Genomic DNA, 19,191 nt, shown 5'->3' with positions numbered 1-19,191 from the left:
GGAAACAGCTGCTATTACAGGTGCTGCTGCTCCCACCTAGGCCCACCCCTTTTCCTGTCGAGGGTCCCTTGGTGAACTCCCTGAGGGTCCTGGAGCCAGGTGGGCGTGGACAACTCCAGCCAAGCTCAAGTTAGGTGCTGGGGTCAAAATAGCAGGCAAGGACGAAGAGAGAAGGGAGTGGAACATTTCCTCTCCCTTGAGGCCATGGTGGTGGAGACCTGCCAGTGATGAGAGTCCAATTCTAGAACCTTCTTAAGCAAGACACTTTATAGTCTTGAAGTCAGGACTTTCCGCGCTGGGAGAAAAAAAGGTTGCTGAGGTTAGGTAATGCCATGATTCCTAAATTAATGCTTATTTTTCACTACTTTCCTATTTCCTCTACCACCTAGCTACCTCCCAGGGCTTTCACAAGAATAAAGAGAACACGGGTAATTGCTGTGAGTTCCTTAAAAGGAAAGTGCTATATAAACAGAGTATTTTTATGTGTGCATATAAACTAGGTCTTCTCTGATGAGCGATGCCTTATTCACAGAGCTAAATAAAACAGGTCTGCTTGGAATAGTAGCAATCCCGGGAGACCCGAGTAGGGCAAAACACTTGTGTTTGGGGAAATATTAGTCGAAGGGAAAACTGTTTCTAGTGGCAATGTTTTTTTTCCTCAACTGTGGAATCTGGTTTTCTACCTTATTCTACTTTAATGAGGTCCACTGTCTACTCAGAATAGCCCATCATAGCGTGTAGGTAAATGTTTAACAACTGGCTGTTGGGGCGGCGGCAGGGTTAACTTGTAGTTTGCGCCCACTTTCATGATGCAAATACTTACCATGGCTGGTATCAAGCCGTTGTGTCCAATGTGACTGGTGTAGAGTTGGGAAGAGGTGCATGCTGGGCCACCGTTGTGCGGTTTTCTTACCAGCAGCTAAGATGGACCTGAGCAAGCTCAGGAGCACAGATGAAAAAAAAAAGTGCAGAAAAGTAATTAGGAAGTGATGGGTTTTGAGAACTTTAAAAAATATATTTAATGGAAAGTTCCTATACTTTGGTTTTCTAACAATGGTTGCATTAACTGTGGGCTTGCAAAATTTCATGAGACTGAGCAGTTGGCTCTGGGGCTGGTACAAGTTGGCCCAGCCTGCCCTGGCTGAGCCGTTGACCTTGGTACTGCCTGTAGGCTCTGAAGCCTCTGGCCTACTTTGCCAAGCATCTGTTGGGCATTTTCACCTGGATGTCACACTGTGACAGCGAAATAAATGACAAAGAAAATAAATTCCTCTTGTCCCCTCTAACATTCTTTTCTGACTTTATCCCAGTTGGAAGTCTTTTTTTTAAATTTATTATTATTTTTTTGACAGGCAGAGTGGACAGTGAGAGAGAGAGACAGAGAGAAAGGTCTTCCTTTGCTGTTGGTTCACCCTCCAATGGCCGCCGCGGCTGGCGCACTGCGGCCGGCACACCGCGCTGATCTGATGGCAGGAGCCAGGTGCTTCTCCTGGTCTCCCATGGGGTGCAGGGCCCAAGCACTTGGGCAATCCTCTACTGCACTCCCTGGCCACAGCAGAGAGCTGGCCTGGAGGAGGGGCAACCGGGACAGAATCCGGTGCCCCAACCGGGACCAGAACCCGGTGTGCCGGCGCCGCAAGGCAGAGGATTAGCCTAGTGAGCCGCGACGCCGGCCCCAGTTGGAAGTTTTCAAGTCACCTTCATCCCTCCTTCTCTCTCGGTCCTCCCACTTGCTGGCCAGAGACACTCGTCTTCCTCTGCAACATCTCACAGGCGTGGTTCTCGAACTCAGCTGCGTAGGTCTGGTTTCACCCCTGGGTTTCCTGTTTCAGGTGGTCGGGGGGTACTGCCTGGGCCTCAGTGCTTCAGAAGCTCCCTGGTTGGATCCGCTGTGCACTGGGGCTGACAGTCATCACCTTTCCATTCTGGAGAGTCCTGTAGAATGAAGCACCACCTAGGAGTCCAAGACCTGGGTGTGAACCCTGGCTTTGGCACCACTAGAACCCTCTGAGATTCTCTTTGGGAGCTTCTTTTTGGGAACCTTCCACATAAAGTTATGTAAAAATAACTTAGCTGGATGCTTGACTGCCTAAAAGTCAGATTCCTACTTCATCTCTCAGCAGCCTATGAATCGATCTTGTCTCTCATTGCTCCCCAGTCTCTCTCTATCTCAGACACCACTGCTAAAATGATCATTTTCCAAAGTCAAATCTCCCCTTTAGCTACATCAAAACCTGTCCCACTTGGCTTTTCCTTATGGTTCTCAAGGATTTTACCCAATGGACTTTCCCAGCTTCACCATCTACCAACAAGAAGGCTCCTGTCCACCAACCTAGAGCCTCGGTGTCGCACCTGTGAATCCATCTTGGGCTTTCACTCCCTTGTCTTTCCTCCCTCTGTGACCCTGAGACATGCCCTGAGATCCTGAGCCCTCTTGGTTCCTCTCTGAGCAAAACCCCTCCCTGTCCATACTCACTCCTTTCTCAGCTGCCAGGGAGTCTCTCCTCCACCACCACCCTGAGGGATGTCTTCTTTGTCCAGGTTGCCTGCATCCTTGCTCTCTGCCCCTGGGGTTCGAGCCCCTGGGGTTCGAGCCCCTTGTGCTTCCCTCATTGAATGTAGAAGTCTGTAGCCCTCCGGGTGACAGACAAGGACTTCTCTGTACGCACAGCCGGCTCTTCCTGGGATGCGGCCAATGAGGGTGGCTAATTACGCAGAATGACAGTCAGTCTTACAACTTGAAACTGTCATTTTCTCAAACTGCACAGATTAGAGGGAGAAGGATTTGACCAACAAACTCTGAGGTCCCACGGCCACTCTTTTAGGCTGGACAGGGCTTTCTTATGGCACCTCCTTCCCCCTTCTGCTACTCTAATCTGCCCCAGTGGGGAGTGTGCCCAGTTGGACCTCAGTTCCTCCTGGGCAATCAGACTGAAGATCCTGGCCCTGACCACCCAGTGCACCAGTTCTCACTCTTACCCTGTGTGCCCCAGGCTCTCAACAATCTGGAAATGCTGAGACAGACAAAGGTCCTTGATGGTCAGTCTGTGGTCTTTCCTGCCAGTTATTCCTGGGAGAACAGCAAAGGACAGGGCAAGGCCTAGTACTAGCATTGGTCCCACTTGTATTCCAAAGGAACCTGTAACTGATACCATCAACCATAACAGGAAGTTGTTAAACTTTATAGCAATTGATTTTAAAATTGCTTTAAAATGAAAGCAACCACCTTTACCTAGGCTATGTGATATCCTGTTTCCATACAAGAAATATTTTGGGTTGAATAGGGCCTAATTTCTCAGACTCCTGTGTTTAGGCCTCTTGCATTCCATTTCTTAGCCCAATTATTCCTCGTGTCATTGTCAGTTGCCCTCATTGGAGATCATCCAATCACTCTTGACTCCCTTCTTGCCTCACCTTCTGAATCTAAGCAGCCTCCTGTTGACTCCATTTTCTGAAGACCAGAAGCTTCCATTTCCACCACAATTAACAACTAATTCCAGGTTTTCACTATTTCATTTCACTATTTTATCCATGGTACAAGCTTTTGACCTTCCCTCGCCATTTCAAGGTTTGCTTGCTGCCAGATAAGTCTCTCTAAAATGCGGTAAGTCATAGCCATGCCTAAATTCTCTCTTGTTTTCCCATCCCCCAAAGAATTAAGTCCAGACCCTTTAACGTGACTCACATCCCTTCTTAACTGACCCCAACCCACCGTATCAGTTCATAGCTACCCCATTTCCTCCTGCTTACCCTGCACCCTAGACGCAGCCGACATCGAGGGCTCGCTGCCTGTGGATCTTTGCATCTGCTCTCCCCCTGCCTGACCGCCTCCCCTCTCCTTTCGCTTCTGAGCCTTCCAGCACATCTGCTGAGGTGCAGCTCCGAGGTCATTCTCTACAGACAGGGACTTCCTCCTGGGATGCCTCTGACAACATTAATGATCTTCTTTGTGTTCCCACGGCCCTTCGTGCAAACCCGCTTCAGCACTTGACAGCCTTCTTTTAATTATTTGTTTTCATTTCTGCCCTCATTCAACTGGAGTAGTCATCTTGGTATTCCCCACTGGCCCCAGAGAGAGGAAGGCGTTCACAGATGTTTCTGGAGTAAACAGGTGTGTTTCCTGTCTCATGCTGTCCATCTCTTGCTTGTCCTCATGTGTGAGATATGGGCCAGCAGACTAAGCAGAACGTACCCAGATGGGACAAAAACATTCATGAGCATTTTAGAGGCCTGTTGTGCGCTCAGGAGAAAGCTCCTCTGAGATCCCACGTGACAAAACGAACCAGAGCAAGCCGTGGCAGGCAGGTGACAAGTCCAGCCTTCACCCTCAGAAAGTCTGTGTCTGGAAAACCCTTGTTGATTTTAACTCAAATATTAGTCACCCGTAAAATGCTGCCAGGAATCTCTCTGGGGCTGGGCCAAGTCCCAGAACATGTGCAGATTGTTTTCTGAGCCGTGCTGTGTTAAAATAGCAATTCCCCGTTTGCCTCAGGTGTAGAGTTAGGTTCACGGTTCATTGGATAGTTTCGGAAAATACAAACAAGCATTCCAATCCCTCCTTTCCCCACTCACATGGGAAGTTGTTTGTCCACACGACTCAGACCGAAAGAGAACGGACTGCTGGTCATGGCCATTCTGTCTTCTCCTGGCCCTCTCCCCAAAGACTCTTGTTTAAACTCTCGTTGTGTTTGAGTGTCCATAAAGCATCACTTTTCAGGGCAAACCCACGCTAGTGTTGGGGGACTTGGGAGCCCCTGATAGGAGTACAGTCCTGGGCTCCCCTTGGAGATGAGGCCAGATGAGGCTGTTTCCCAAGAGGCCATTGGTCTAACCAGATTGTAATAATGAATAAATGAGTGAGCAAAGGAATCTCTCCTCGTAACTTAGAAAAAGAACTTGAAACCCAGCTCTAGGGTTAACACTATTCTTGCCTCTCATCAGCCTCCCCACTCCTTCCCTCCAGAGGGTCAGCCACCCGCCTTTGGGCACTGACCTGTTGAGGGCTCTCTACTGTAGTCTACTTTACCAAATTAACCTTCTGTGTTGGACTATGAAAAAAGTCCCAATGACTGTGTGCAAGATTGAAGAAGACTGGATGGCTCTCTGATGGATTCAGTCCGACACAGGAGAAAGAGCATGAGAGCAGGTGAAAGTCCAGGAGGGATGACAGAGTAGAAGACGCCTTCATTCCCCACATTCAAGGACGTGGCATCCAGGCAGGGAGTCACTCGGCAGCCAGGGGGCCTTCATGCTGTAGGTGGCGTTGACAGGGTGGAAGTTGGGGGGAGACCGTGGCAGGTGCTGACAGGGAGGCGAATCTGGCGGAGTTTTGCCAGATTCTTGTAGAACTCCAGCAAGGGCGAAGCAAACAGATCCCAGTCATGGGAAGTTGCTATTCCAACTCCATGTCATCAAGTAAATGGCCAAGGGAGACTCCACACATAAAGGCAATGCTGGCCTCGCATCTGCCTGGCAGCTATTGGTAATGTTTCCTTGTCAGAAGCTTCAGGAACAAGAGTGCACGTTCATGAAAACAGTTGTGTTTGGAAACGGAAAGGCAAGTGGTTTGCATAAACCAATAAATATTCTGTGGAATGGTGAAAACTTGTAGGTATGAGGAGTTGTGTGTGTGTGCGTGTGTGTGTGTGTGTGTTTTATTTGACAGGTAGAGTTACAGATAGTGAGAGAGAGAGAGAGAGAGAAAGGTCTTCCTTCTGTTGGTTCACCCCCAAAATGGCCACCACGGCTGGCGCTGTGCCAATCTGAAGCCAGGAGCCAGGTGCTTCCTCCTGGTTTCCCATGCGGGTGCAGGGCCCAATACTTGGGCCATCCTCCACTGCACTCCCAGGCCACAGCAGAGAGCTGGACTGGAAGAGGAGCAACCGGGACTAGAACCCGGCGCCCAAATGGGATGTGGGCACCGCAGGTGGAGGATTAACCAAGTGAGCCACGGTACCGGCCCAAGGAGTTGTGGTTTGAAGTATGCTACACACAGAGAGGGTGCAGCCACTACCTACCAACTAAGCGGCTCAGCTGGGCCAAGCTTCCTTTGCTCGCCTCTTGAGGCACTCAGGATCTCATGGGAGGTTTGTCATCCTGATTCCTAGATAGGAAGTGCTAAGATTCTCTTTGCTGGTCGCACCCTGATATGGAGTTAGAGGTTCACGCAGGGCATAGTCTTGGCCACATAACCACATTATTGTGCCAAATCAAACACCCAAATTATAGAGTGCAGAGTCACACTGCTTGTCTCACCTGATCCTTACTGCAGCCTTCCTAGGGTAGACTAGATGCTCATTCATTCACCCATTCATTCACCCATTCAACATTTACTAAGCAACATGGGCCAAGTTTGGTGCTGGATACTAGAAACATTGCAAGATAGGCCCTGGCTTCAAGATTCTCAGAGCCCAGTAAGGAGACAAAAGAATACTGACTCTGAGATCACAGCATGGAAACATGAGACTGGCAGTGTCCAGCGGGTGCTAGAACACATCAGAGGTACTGGATCCAAACTTGAAGGAGAGGCCAGGCAGGCTCAAGTTGATCTCAAAGGACAGGTGGGGCTGAGTCAAGCTACAAGGAGGCTGGGGGTGGGTTCGGGTTCCAGATGTGGGAATAGTATTTGTAAAGATATAGGAACATGACAAAATGTGGTAACTGGGAAGCAGTACGTATCTGGGGTGACTAGTACAAAATAGGTGGGATTCTGGCGAGAACAACAGAGAGGATTTTAGCTTCAAAGACCTCGGCTAATGCACAACTTTTTTTTTTTTTTTTTTACTTTATTCTGCAGTAATAGGAGCAGTTCGTTTGTTTAGAATATTGAGCTGTGTTTGACATACAACAAGTGCGTCCATTTTGAGTGTGCAATTTGATGAGCATTGACAGACATATTTATCTGCGTAAACATACCTCAAATAAGATGTGGATCATTTCATCTCCTCCAAAAGTTCCCTGTGCCCCTTTCCAGTCAACGCCCTCCCTAACTCCCAACCCCAAACAGGATCTGTTCCCCGTCACAACAGATTAGTTCTGCTGCACTAGGACTTCATACAACAGAATCCTGCAGGATCTTCTTTTACGTCTGCTTTCTTTTACCCAGTGTAAAGTCACTGAAGCTGACTCAGGTAGCTGGGCATATCCGAAGGCCATTCCTTTTTATTGCTGAGTAGCATTTGAGTGTACCCATTCATCTGTTGATGGATATTTTGGTTTCCAGCTTTGACTATTTTAAATAAAGTTGCTAGGACAATTTTACAAATAACTTTGTAAATTAATGTAAAATTTTTTTGACATAGTTTTTTATTTCCTTTTGGTAAATAACCATACAAAAGTCTGATAAGCACAACACCATTTGACATCAGGAAACGTGAATTCACACTACAGTACAAATACCAGTACCTTCCTATTCACACAACTAAACTCCAAAGACTGAGCATTACAGCGCTGGTGTGAGCAGGGAGGGCGCCTCCTACACGGCTGGTGGGAAGGTGAGGTGGTACCTTCCCCCCACTTTGGAAAGCACGCTGGTAGTGTCTTATGCACACATATTCTTACCATGTGACCCAACTATCTTACTCCTCAATTTTTTTAAAAGATTATTTATTTATTTATTTATTTTGACAGGCAGAGTGGACAGTGAGAGAGAGAGAGAGAACGGTTTTCCTTTGCCGTTGGTTCACCCTCCAATGGCTGTCGCAGCTGGTGTACTGCGGCCGGCGCACCGCGCTGATCCGATGGCAGGAGCCAAGTGCTTCTCCTGGTCTCCCATGGGGTGCAGGGCCCAAGCACTTGGACCATCCTCTACTGCACTCCCTGGCCACAGCAGAGAACTGGCCTGGAAGAGGGGCCACTGGGACAGAATCCGGCGCCCTGACCGGGACTAGAACCCAGTGTGCCGGCGCCACTAGGCAGAGGATTAGCCTAGTGAGCCGCGGTGCCGGCCCCTTACTCCTCAATTTTTAACCATTGAATAATTGTCAGCAGAGTGGCAATCAGAAGAGACTTGATTTTTTAAAAGATTTATTTATTTATTTATTTGAAAATCAGAGTTACACAGAGAGAGGAGAGGCAGAGAAAGAGAGAGGTCTTCCAGCCACTGGTTCACTCCCCAGTTGGCTGCAAATGGCCGGAGCCAGGAGCCAGAAGCTTCTTCCAGGTCTCCCACATGGGTGCAGGGGCCCAAGGACTTGGGCCATCTTTCACTGCTTTCCCAGGTCATAGCAGAGAGCTGGATCAGAAGTGGAGCAGCTGGGACTCCAACCAGCAACCATATGGGATGCTGGTGCTTCAGGCCAGGATGTTAACCTGCCGTGCCACAGCACTGGCCCCAAGACTTGATTTTTAAAAGAACACTCTGGCAGCATTGAGGAAGGCAGATTCTGTATGTTTGGTCTTCTTAAATATTAATTTTTATTGTTGAAAAATGATCCATTGTATATATGTATTACGCATGAGTAATTACTTCCCTATTGTGGATAGTTAAGTAATGTGAGGTATTTTGTTGTTGAATGGAATTCCAGGGTCAGCATTCAGCCTAGGAGTTAAGGCACCAATGAAGATACCTACATCGCACCTTGGAGTACTTGGGTTAGATACCTAGCTCTGGCCCCGTCTCCTGCTTCCTGCTCATGCGGATCCTAGTTGGTAGTGGTGATGGTCAACCAGTTGGGTTTTTGCCAACCACATGGAACCTGGACTGAGTTCCGAGCTCCTGGCTTTGACTCTGACTCAGGGCTCTTGTGGGCATTTGGAGGATGAACCGCGGAAGGGAGCTCTCTCTGTGTCTATCTGTCCCTCTATCTTTCTGTGTTTCAAAACAATTTTTTCTTTAGTTAACTACAGATGAACTTCATGCATGTAACCATTTTATTTCTGCTGAATTAGCTTCTTAAAATGATCTCCAAAGATCAGAATCACCAAGTCAATTTTCTTAACTATCTTTCTGGTTTTTGCTGCCAAGTGCCATTACGACCGCCTAAGGGTTGTACCAATCAACAACAGGGTGTGTATTAACTACATTTCACAGGAGAGAGCGAAGCCCTGACTAGGGTGTTAACTAACATAGGCAGGAAACATACAGCAATGCTTTGACAAGTCCAGTGCTTCCTCCTCTCTTCCCTCCTTTGTTGACCAAATTACTTCTCCTTCCATCCACATTTGTGTTTACTGGGAACATTATCTTGAGAGTCCTTTCTCTGTGCCAAACACTCTGCTGGTGTCTAAGTATACACACATGAAAATGCCTACTGGCTCTGCAAAGAGGTTATAGGCGAACCACCTTCCCTGATTCCTTCCTGTTGGTCCCACTGACAAAGGGAAGACAGAATGCTAACGCCTTATGCTGAATTCTATGTTGGAGGCTATTTCCAGGACCAAGCCGAAAGCCTGCGAGGGATTTACATCCCACGTTGCGCTGGCATTTGGCTGGGTCAGCTCTGTGGGTGGAAGGCCTGGAATTAGCAACCCATCTCAGTGGCGACTGACGACAGAGGCTCAGCGGGAGCTTAAGAAGCAGGAGGAGTGCTCAGCGGGGAGAATGGCAGGTTGCAGCAGTCCCTGGGGGAGTCTGGTGGCAGCCTGCAAAATTGAGTGCATTGAATTGTGAACGCCTCGCACTTCTTGAGTTCTTTCTGTGTCACTGGCATTGTTCTAGGTGTCGGAAGAAGGCAGAAGAAAAAGATTTTGGGGGCTGGCGATCAAAACATTCCAAGAAACGTCTGGCATTTATGGAAGCACGTGAGGGAGGAGGTAGGGGGTGGAGTGCACTCTGGTGTGTTCCAGCTCTCTCCCAGCATCCCTCACTCCCTCTCGGCACCCCTTTTCTGCACTCTCTCCCCCATCCTACCAACTGGGCTTCCAGATGCCACGCAGGTGCTGTGTTGTTAATCTCAGCGTCTGCCAGAGGCACCTTGCCCAGGCCTGCACTCCCGCTTTGGCATCACAACAAACACCTGCATGGGCCACTCAGGTCAGCCACGGGAGCTAAGGAGATGGCGTAGGCAACCGACGCTGGGGGCTGTGGGGACCTGGACCTGCAGCTTCAGCAGGGCTGTGGCTGCTGCTCCGTGGGGCTGATGCTGTAGACGTTTGAGAAACTGGGCCTTGAAAGGATGGCCCAAAGGTCCAGGAGCAGTGGGGAAGCCCATGTTGATTTGGGATCCCACTATGTTGAAATATTGGAGAACCAGAGGATTTAACCTTTCTTTTACAGTTTGTATTGACCAAATAAAGTACAATTTTGGATTGGAACCCAGTGAGGGGATGTTATCTGGGCTTCCGTCATAGCCAACACCACCTTCCTTTTTCTATCTCATTTCTTGGATCTATTTCCTAGGGACCCAGGGAGGTGCCTGGTTAGCTAATTGAGCCTCCAGGATGATAATGGCTTAATAGACAAGATTGCCTTTGCCTTCAAAGCCAACAGTACTGAGAGGTACCGGGCTGATGGGAAAATTGAGGCTCCGTGGGAGGTACAATTGCTTGTTGGGTGGGTTCACCTTTTTGGTCCCTGTCCTCATCAAGCCATATGGGCCACCTGTGGGCTTAGACCATGTCTAGGGTCAGCCCCCTCTAAATGTTCAGGAGACAGTGATTAAGGAATGGCTCCACATGGGCCAGGAGCTTGGCGTGGAGAAGACATAGTTCCAGGAGGTGGTATCTACCAAAAGACAGGGACCCAAAGCCCTCTCTGTACAGTTCAGGTTTGGTAGCCAGGCCCTATCTGTACTGTCCAATACAACAGCCACCTGTCCCACGTGGCTATTTACATTTGAATTCGGTAAAATGAATTCTTCTCGGTCCTCAGTTGCACTAGCCGCATGTCGAGTGCTCGGTTATCACGTTGTGTGGGTGGCTACGGTGTTGGACTGTGCAGACCTGCACCACTTCCACCATCATGGGGAGTTCTCCTGCACAGCGCGGCTGCACCACCAGTGTCATGGGCAGACGGGCCTGGGAGCCACGTGTACTGAGCATGGGTCCTAGTCTAGGAATGGCTCTGTGACCTCAGGAAATGACTTAGTTCCTTGGTGTCTTGTTTCTTCATTGGCAAAACAGAGATAACATTTAACACACGATTCCCTTGAGAATTAAAGGTCGCCATCGACTTTATAGTGATCAACAGTTAGGGAAGCCCGTGACTGCCAGTCCTGCAGGAGCTGGACCTCATGGTCCAAAGGAAACTTGGCATCTTTCACTGGGGCCCCAGTCTGGTTCTTAGGTGTGCTGTTTTTAACTGTTTATTAGCACAACCTCAGAAACCTTCCCCAGGTACATACAGGCAGGGAAGACAAAGCAAGAAGGAAAAACTGTGATGTGAATGGTGCTCCAGGAGCGAGGCAGTGCACAGTCTGCACAGCTGTCCAAGGCAGACTCTGAGAGGCTCAGGGTTTCTTCCCTGGGAACAGGGAAGAAGAGAGAACCTGAGAGGTCAGGCAAGTCTTGTCAGAAGTGGATGCTGGCAACTCTGGGAGGCAACAGATGCCCAGATTTGAGGTCTGGTGTGTGGTAGGAGTGCAAGAAATGCCTGCCAGATGAACAGATGAATGGAGCACACCGAGGGTAAAGGCCATGGGCAGTTTCTAGTCTCCCTGGTTGCTCTGCTGACTTCTCCACCAGCAGAAAGTCTTTTTTTTTTTTAAAGATTTATTTATTTGAAAGTCAGAGTTACACACAGAGAGAAGTAGAGGCAGAGAAAGAGGGAGAGAGAGAGAGAGAGAGAGGGAGAGAGAGAGGTCTTCCATCCACTGGTTCACTCCCCAATTGGCCACAACAGCTGGAGCTGTGCTGATTCGAAGCCAGGAGCCAGGAGATTCCTCCAGGTCTCCCACGTTATGGGTGCGCAGGCCCAAGGACTTGGGCCATCTTCTACTGCTTTCCCAGGCCACAGCAGAGAGCTGGGTCAGACGTGGAGCAGCCAGGACTCGAACCGGTGCTCAATGGGATGCTAGCTCTGCAGGCGGTGGCTTTACCTGCTACACCACAGCGCCAGCGCCATCAATAGAAAGTCTTGCATTGGTGGAAGATGGAGGGTGGAATTAGCCTGCAAACAGGATCCAGTAAGTACATGGCAGGTACATGGCTTCTGTTTTGAGAGCATCCACTCTGTTATAAGGATTCTGCCCATTTTTCGCTACTCCTTACATACACTCTGCGAGGTCAGTGTCTTCACCCCCATCTTACATGGGTTTTTTGGAAGAGTGATTTAACCTAAATCACAGAGCTTTGTGCAACCATCATTTTCGGATCCAATATTTAAACCTAAAATTCCTCTTTCTCCTGCTATACCAAACCACCCAGAAATGGACAGAGCCCTTTCTCGGAGGAGGCCAGTGTTACCCAGGTTCTCAATGCAAGAAGTTAACAATGCTCTCTCATCTGACTTGGCGGGTGCCCCTCTTGGCTTAGCTTTGTGGTTAGGCTTGCCCGTGCCTGCGCGGTATCATTTATCCAAGGATTTCACAGCACTTTATGATCAGGTGCCTTCAACATACAACAGCACAGAAGTTGTTTTTCTCCCATTTGAAAATGGAGACACTGCAGAGCAAGGGAGTTGTGTGACTTGTCAGAGTGTAAAAGTGAGTCATTGGTGGGGTGCGCATGGAGATGAGGATGTTTAAGAGGCTGTTTGGGAAACTGAAATGAATCCGCGACATATAATAGTCTGTGTCTTAGTTGGGTTTATACCGCTGTTACCGAATACCACAGACCGGGAAATTTATAACGAACAGAAGGTTATTGAGCTCATGGTTTTGGAGGGGAAGTGCAAGGCTGAGGGTCTAGGAAGGGCCTGATCGCTGTGTTATCCCACCATGGGAGGCAGAAGGGCAAGGGGCTATGTGCAGGTATACGCACGGGGTGGGGGTGGGGTGGAGACTGAAAGGGAGATATCCAAAGAGACAGAACATGTATGAGGGGGCCAAAGTTACTTTCTTTTCTTTTCTTTCTTCTTCTTCTTCTTCTTTTTTTTTTTTTTTTTTTTTTTTTTTTTTTGACAGGCAGAGTGGACAGTGAGAGAGAGAGAGATAGAAAGGTCTTCCTTTGCCGTTGGTTCACCCTCCAATGGCCGCCACGGCCGGCGTACTGCGGCACTTGGGCCATCCTCCACTGCACTCCCAGGCCAGAGCAGAGAGCTGGCCTGGAAGAGGGGCAACCGGGACAGAATCCGGCGCCCTGACCGGGACTAGAACCCGGGGTGCCGGCACCACAGGTGGAGGACTAGCCTATTGAGCTGCGGTGCCAGCCCAAAGTTACTTCATAACAAACCTCCTCCTGTGATAATGACATTGATCCATGCCACATGACCTGATCACCTCCTAGAGGTGCTCCTTCTGTCACTCTGGGGTGTAAGGTTCCCACAAAAGAACTTTGGGCGACCCATTCAAGCCCCAGCGGCATGCATCAATTGCTACAGTTATGGAATCATTTAAACTTTTTTTTTGCTTCTTCAACTTCAAAGCTTATAATTATATATTCCAGACAGAAACAAAACAATGCCGAGAGACTTTAGCTAACATAGAACCCAGGCATCTGTCTCAGGCCATCCTGTCTGGAGATCAGTTTGTCTTACGTGAAATGAGTGTTGAGTCACGTCAGATCCTTTCCATTACTCATGTTTCTATGAAGGGCTTTGCGAACCCTCTACTTGCAAATGTCTCTGCGTGCCCAAGGTCGTGTGAACAAAGATTACAAAGTGAAGGGGGACTCCCTCTGCCACCATTCTTCCTGACAATTCCTTTGCTGTTTATCACTTAGATGATATCTTTCATTTGCAGATGGGACCATGGCCCTTCTTGCTCCAGTGAAGACCAACCCTGGAGTCCAGTTGTCCTGGGACAAGATCTGTTGGGGATGGGATGTCCATCTCTGTTCTGGTATTGTTGGGAAGGCACCCTGGAGGCAAGAGAATGGGAGGACATTTTAATTCTATCACATGTCCAACTCCTTGGTTGCTCTGATGCAGGGTTCCTCAAAATGTGTTTCACAAACATGCTATTTCCATGATAAAAAGGATTCCAGGTCCAAAGATTTGCTGGACATTGTATATCACATCGCCCATGCGGAGCTGTACAGTGCAAATAAGTGTATCCAAGGTTACAGGACTCCTGACAGAAAAGAAACCCACCACCCTTTGATTAAGACACTTTACCTCAAATGTAATTTAGCCTGGAATCCTACCCCCGCCCCCCATTCCTATATCTTAGTGTTCCAGGCAAGCACTTTGCACAGAGGGAAGATGAAGATGTAGGAGGCGATGGAGTAGACTGGCTGAAAGCAAGAATGAGCGCTCTTTCCAGTCTGTTACTTTAATCAGGGAATCTCAAACTCTGTTCATAAATCATCAAGGCACCAGGAAGCTTCAAGCATTATTTAATGCATGTCAATGTGTATTCATTTTGACCAAAAAGGTACCCAGGAAGCAAAGGGCCCTGGATCGCTCCCCTGGAAAGCCTCGCATTCCTAGGGGCTCCTTCAGGAGCTCATGCTGTCTGCTCCCTCTCAGGCACGCATTCTCTCACAGTCGTGCAGCCTGGAAACCCACGATCAGAGCGCACCACGGCTGGCTCCTCCAGGGTGCTGTGAGGGAGAACGTGCCCGCGCACCTCTCTCCTGGCTTCTGGGGGCTCCCAGCCATCCTTGGCATTCCTTGTAGTGACAGCCTCCCGACCTCTGCCTCCATCTTCACGTGGCCTTCTTTGCTCTGTGTGTCTGCTTTGAGGCGTCTGCATGAAAACTCAGATTCTCTCTCCTACTTGACAAAGCCTGGATGAAGTTTCTTCCTTCCGTTGGTTCACCCCTCAAATGGATGCTACAGCTGGCGCGCTGCACCCATCCGAAGCCAGGAGCCAGGTGCTTCCTCTTGGTCTCCCATGCAGGTGCAGGGGCCCAAGCACTTGGGCCACAGCAGAGAGCTGGACTGGAAGAGGAGCAACCAGGACAGAACCGGTGCCCCAGCCGGGACTAGAACCCCAGGGTGCCAGCACCGCAGGCGGAGGATTAGCCAAGTGAGCCGCAGTGCCGCGCCACAAATAATCTTTTTTAAAAAGAAGCAGAATTTAGTCCAGTTGAGGGCCAGACAATCTTCCCCTTCCTCCTCCCCCAGTTTTGCAACAAGCCGCAGAATTCACAAACTTCCCATTCACACACCTTGTCCTTAGCTACAGCAGTGGCAGATTGGTTTAGTGGGAGCCGTAGAAAAGAGATTTTCCATGGAAGAGGTAACTAGACAGTGAGTGGAAAATCTGTGAAGTTACCAAGAGGAGGATTAAGATGTCTCCCTCCCCTCTGGGCAGTAGCCTCTTGGATGAACTATAGATGGACTGTGGAATCTTGGATAGCTGTTGGCCCTGAAAGAAGTCAGAGGAACAAGTTCAAGACACTAGACCATCTAGAGCTTGGGTTCCGCTTTTAGACCCCACTTCCTCAGAGAGTGGGATGACAACTGAAGAGATCATTGGAAAACCTGAACTGGAAAAAGGCCCTGCCCTACACTCAACAAGCTATGGGGTCCATGGCTCATGTTACGAACGAACATGCTGAGTGCTTCCACAGGTGGGACACGGGGGGTACCCAGCTTTGAGTACTGAAGGAGAGGACTCTGCAGCTCTGCTTCCCTGCTGAGCTGGGCTTGCCCACCCTGAGGAAGCCCTCCTTCATGCTCCACCCGTCCCTCTGCACATCCCCAGTCCACTCCATGATAGAGTACCAGCTCTGGGAGGAGTCATTCCTGGCAGGTCTTACTCTTATTTTTCCAAATAACTTGAGATGAGGTATTGATGGCAGACTTTTCCATCAGCATATGGTCACATGCCACATAACAACATTTCCAGCAGTGACAGACCACGGGTACAGTTGTGGTGCCATCAGGTTGTCTCGCCTAGTGACACTGTGGCCATCTTGGTCGTTGTGAGTATGCTCTATGGTGTTTGCACAATGGGAAATCACCTAGTGATGCATTTCTCAGAAAGTCCTCCTGTCATCAAGCAGTGCAAGACTGTACCAAGAAGAAGAAGGGGACAGGCAGAGTTTAGTGCTTTCCTGGGCATCCGAAGGGGAGAAGAGTGTTATGTGTGAAATAATCCACTTGGATCTTTTCTTTTACAGCCAGTGAAAAAAGTAAAATGCAAACCCACCAAGGAGAAAAAGCTTAAGGAAAATAAATGAAACACGGAGGAATTATCTCAATGAATGCCAAACACATGCTCTGCCCAGAGAAGAAATGTTTCCAAGAATTTTGTGGGAAAAGAGGGAGGAATAATGTGGTAACATCAATATCTGTGTGTGCAGATGCAGGAAATGCTTTCTGAAAATCAAATTTCAAATAGAGTTTGACCATTTTGATATTGAGATGTTTAGACAAGGAAAACCTTGGATGGGCCTGAAACTTTTGCTTTCTAATATTCTTCTCTTTTCCTTCCAGAAAGAAAAATACAAAAACTTCAGAATTAAGTCTCAAGGCTGAAATACGTGTATACTGGAAATATTCACAAGCAAACATGTCAGACCCTAATAAAGATGGGTCTCACATACTTACATGGGAGAGTAAAGGTGTCTTTTTTTTTAATTCTGTCTCAGACATATAACTTCATAACCTTGATGCATTAGGGGTCCCTCAGCTCTCATTTATTTTGCCAGAGGGAAAAAAATGTACCTTTCTCTCCTAATGTCTGCTGGCTTTGAAAAATCTTTTTGCTCTTCACACACACATAAGAAGCATATAGGCAAGGTACATACATTTTTTTTTTTTTTGACAGGCAGAGTGGACAGTGAGAGAGAGAGACAGAAAGGTCTTCCTTTACCGTTGGTTCACCCTCCAATGGCTGCCACGGCCGGCGGGCTGCCGCCGGCGCATCGCGCTGATCCAATGGCAGGAGCCAGGTGCTTCTCCTGGTCTCCCATGGGGTGCAGGGCCCAAGCACTTGGACCATCCTCCACTGCACTCCCTGGCCACAGAAGAGAGCTGGCCTGGAAGAGGAGCAACCGGGACAGAATCCGGTGCCCCGACCGGGACTAGAACCTGGTGTGCCGGCGCCGCAAGGCGGAGGATTAGCCTAGTGAGCCGCGGCGCCGGCCGGTACATACATTTTTAAAGTATGTCTCTGACCAGGTGAATTGCAAATTGGATCATTCAGTTCTCCCAACCAAGAAGAGATTTGCTATCTGAAGCTTCGCTACCCAGGGCTGGGGTGTGGAGTGGAGGCCTGCAGAAGGGAGGTGGGCTTTTGTTGGGACAAGTGATGGAAGCCCCAGGAGTCTTCCACTCCGTGACTGAGGCAACATTCACTCAAAATGATACTCCTTAGACCAGGCGTGCCCTCTGAATTCTAGGATGGCGTATACAGTGCTAACGCAAGTCAAGTCAGAGGAAGCTGTCAAGGGGGGTTGAGAGAGGAGGAAGAGATTTCTGGACCAGAAATGCGTTGATGAGGCGAAGACGTACAGGATGTCTGTTCCAGACAACAGGAGCTGCAGAAAACATCACTGCATGTTTGTCTTTAATAAGAGAGAGAAGCTTAAAGGAATAGGATGACCCAATATGAAAAGCACTACATACAGGGTGGGTGTTTAGCATAGTGGATATGGCCATGCTTGGGTCACCGGCATTACATCTGCGAGTGCCTGGCTTTGAGTCCCAGCTGCACTCCCAGTTCCAGCTTCCTGTTCATACACACGCCGGGAGGTGGCAGGTGATGGCTAAAGGAACTGGGTCTCTGCCACCCCTGTGAAAGACCCACCTTGTGCTCCTGGATCCTGGCTTCAGCTACACCCAGCCCAATGGTTATAGACACTTGGGGAAGTGAACCAAAAGATGGGAGCTCTCTGTTTCACTGTGTGTCTGTCTTCCTGTATCTCTGTCTCTAACTCTCTCTCCCTGTCTCTCTGCCTTTCAAATAACACATAATTTTTTAAAAAGTACTACATACAGCACAAAACATTGTTTTCAAAGCTGGAAATGTTACAAGAATTTCATTTCAAATGGTTTTGCTGACTATGACTTTCAGAAACCCAGGAGTCATTTTACAGGGTCTGATGGTGTGGTGAATGAATTGTCCCTTTTAATATAATACACCTGTGCTCTACTGCCTCAACCTGCAAACGCAGCCTTACTTGGGAAAAGTATCCTTGGACATGTAACTATGCTAAGGCTTTTAGATGAGAATATCCTGAATAACTCGTGGGCCCTAAATCCAATAACGAGTGTCCTCAAAGAGATGAAAGAGAACGTGCAGACCCCCAGAGAAGACTGTGTGATTAAGGAGGCAGAGATTAAAGTGATGCAGCCAAAAGCCAGCGCACACCTGGAGCCCCCCAGTGCTGAAAAGGCAAGGTAAAAGCCCCTTCCAGAGAACTGAGGGAGCATGGCCCCCCCACACCTTGGTTTTGGACTCTGGCCTCCAGAACTGTGAGTCAATGAAGTTTCGTTGTTGTAAGCTATTCTGTTTGTGATATGATTTTCTTTTTTCAATTTTTCTTTGTTTTCATTTCATTTGAAAGGTAGAGAGTAGAAAGACAGAGAGAGAGACAGAGAGAGAGAGAGAGATTGAGAGAAATACAGAAAACTCCCATCTTCCCATCCACTATTCCAAATGCCTGGAACAGCCAGGCTGGGCCAGGACAAAGCCAGGAGCCCAGAAGTCGATCTGGGTCTTCCACCTGGGTGGCAGGCACCTGCTGCCTCCCAGGGTGTGTACTTACAGGAAGCTAGAATTCAAAGTGGAGCAGGATTCAAACCCAGACACTCTGCTCTGAGCTGCAGGCATCCCAAGCCATATCTTAACCACTACACTAAACGCCCACCCCAGCTTGTGGCAATTTTCCGTCAGCCCGGAAAACCATTACAGGTGGTGGTAGCTGGGTCTTAGCACTCAGCCAGACCTGGCTTTGACTCCTGTCTCGTCCTTTTTCCTAACCTTCTCCCAGTGGTTCAGCGTCTCTGAATGCTGGCTTTTGCGTTTGTAAAACTGGCAGGACTACAGAACCTACTCACGGTGTGTGAGGAGCCCAGGCAATGTTGCATAATCAGTGCCCAGTGATGGCGCCTGAAACTACTACAGTGACGACTGTCTCCCTCACCCCAACCCCTGCGCACCGCCGCTGACACATCCCCCTGTTGTACTGGGAGGGAGCTGTTCTCTCTCAGCCAAACCCACCTTCCTACAATCTGCCCTGTTGGGCTGCGGCTGAGAC

General features: G+C 48.8%; 1 long non-coding RNA gene across 2 annotated transcripts in view; it reads left to right on the top strand.

Moving 5' to 3' along the window:
- The window catches only part of LOC138843695 (uncharacterized), a 38,789-nt gene extending 22,253 nt beyond the window's left edge, over positions 1-16,536 (top strand). For both annotated transcript variants that reach the window (XR_011378653.1, XR_011378652.1), the window contains one exon: positions 13,779-16,536. This is a non-coding gene — a long non-coding RNA (uncharacterized lncRNA). The remainder of the gene's footprint in view (positions 1-13,778) is intronic.
- Positions 16,537-19,191: the final 2,655 nt, after the last annotated feature.

The sequence above is a fragment of the Oryctolagus cuniculus genome, chromosome 9 (genome assembly GCF_964237555.1).
Source record: "Oryctolagus cuniculus chromosome 9, mOryCun1.1, whole genome shotgun sequence".
In the NCBI taxonomy this organism is placed as follows: domain Eukaryota; kingdom Metazoa; phylum Chordata; class Mammalia; order Lagomorpha; family Leporidae; genus Oryctolagus; species Oryctolagus cuniculus.
Note: the sequence above shows the minus strand (reverse complement) of the source record. Positions and strands in the feature narration are given on the sequence as shown.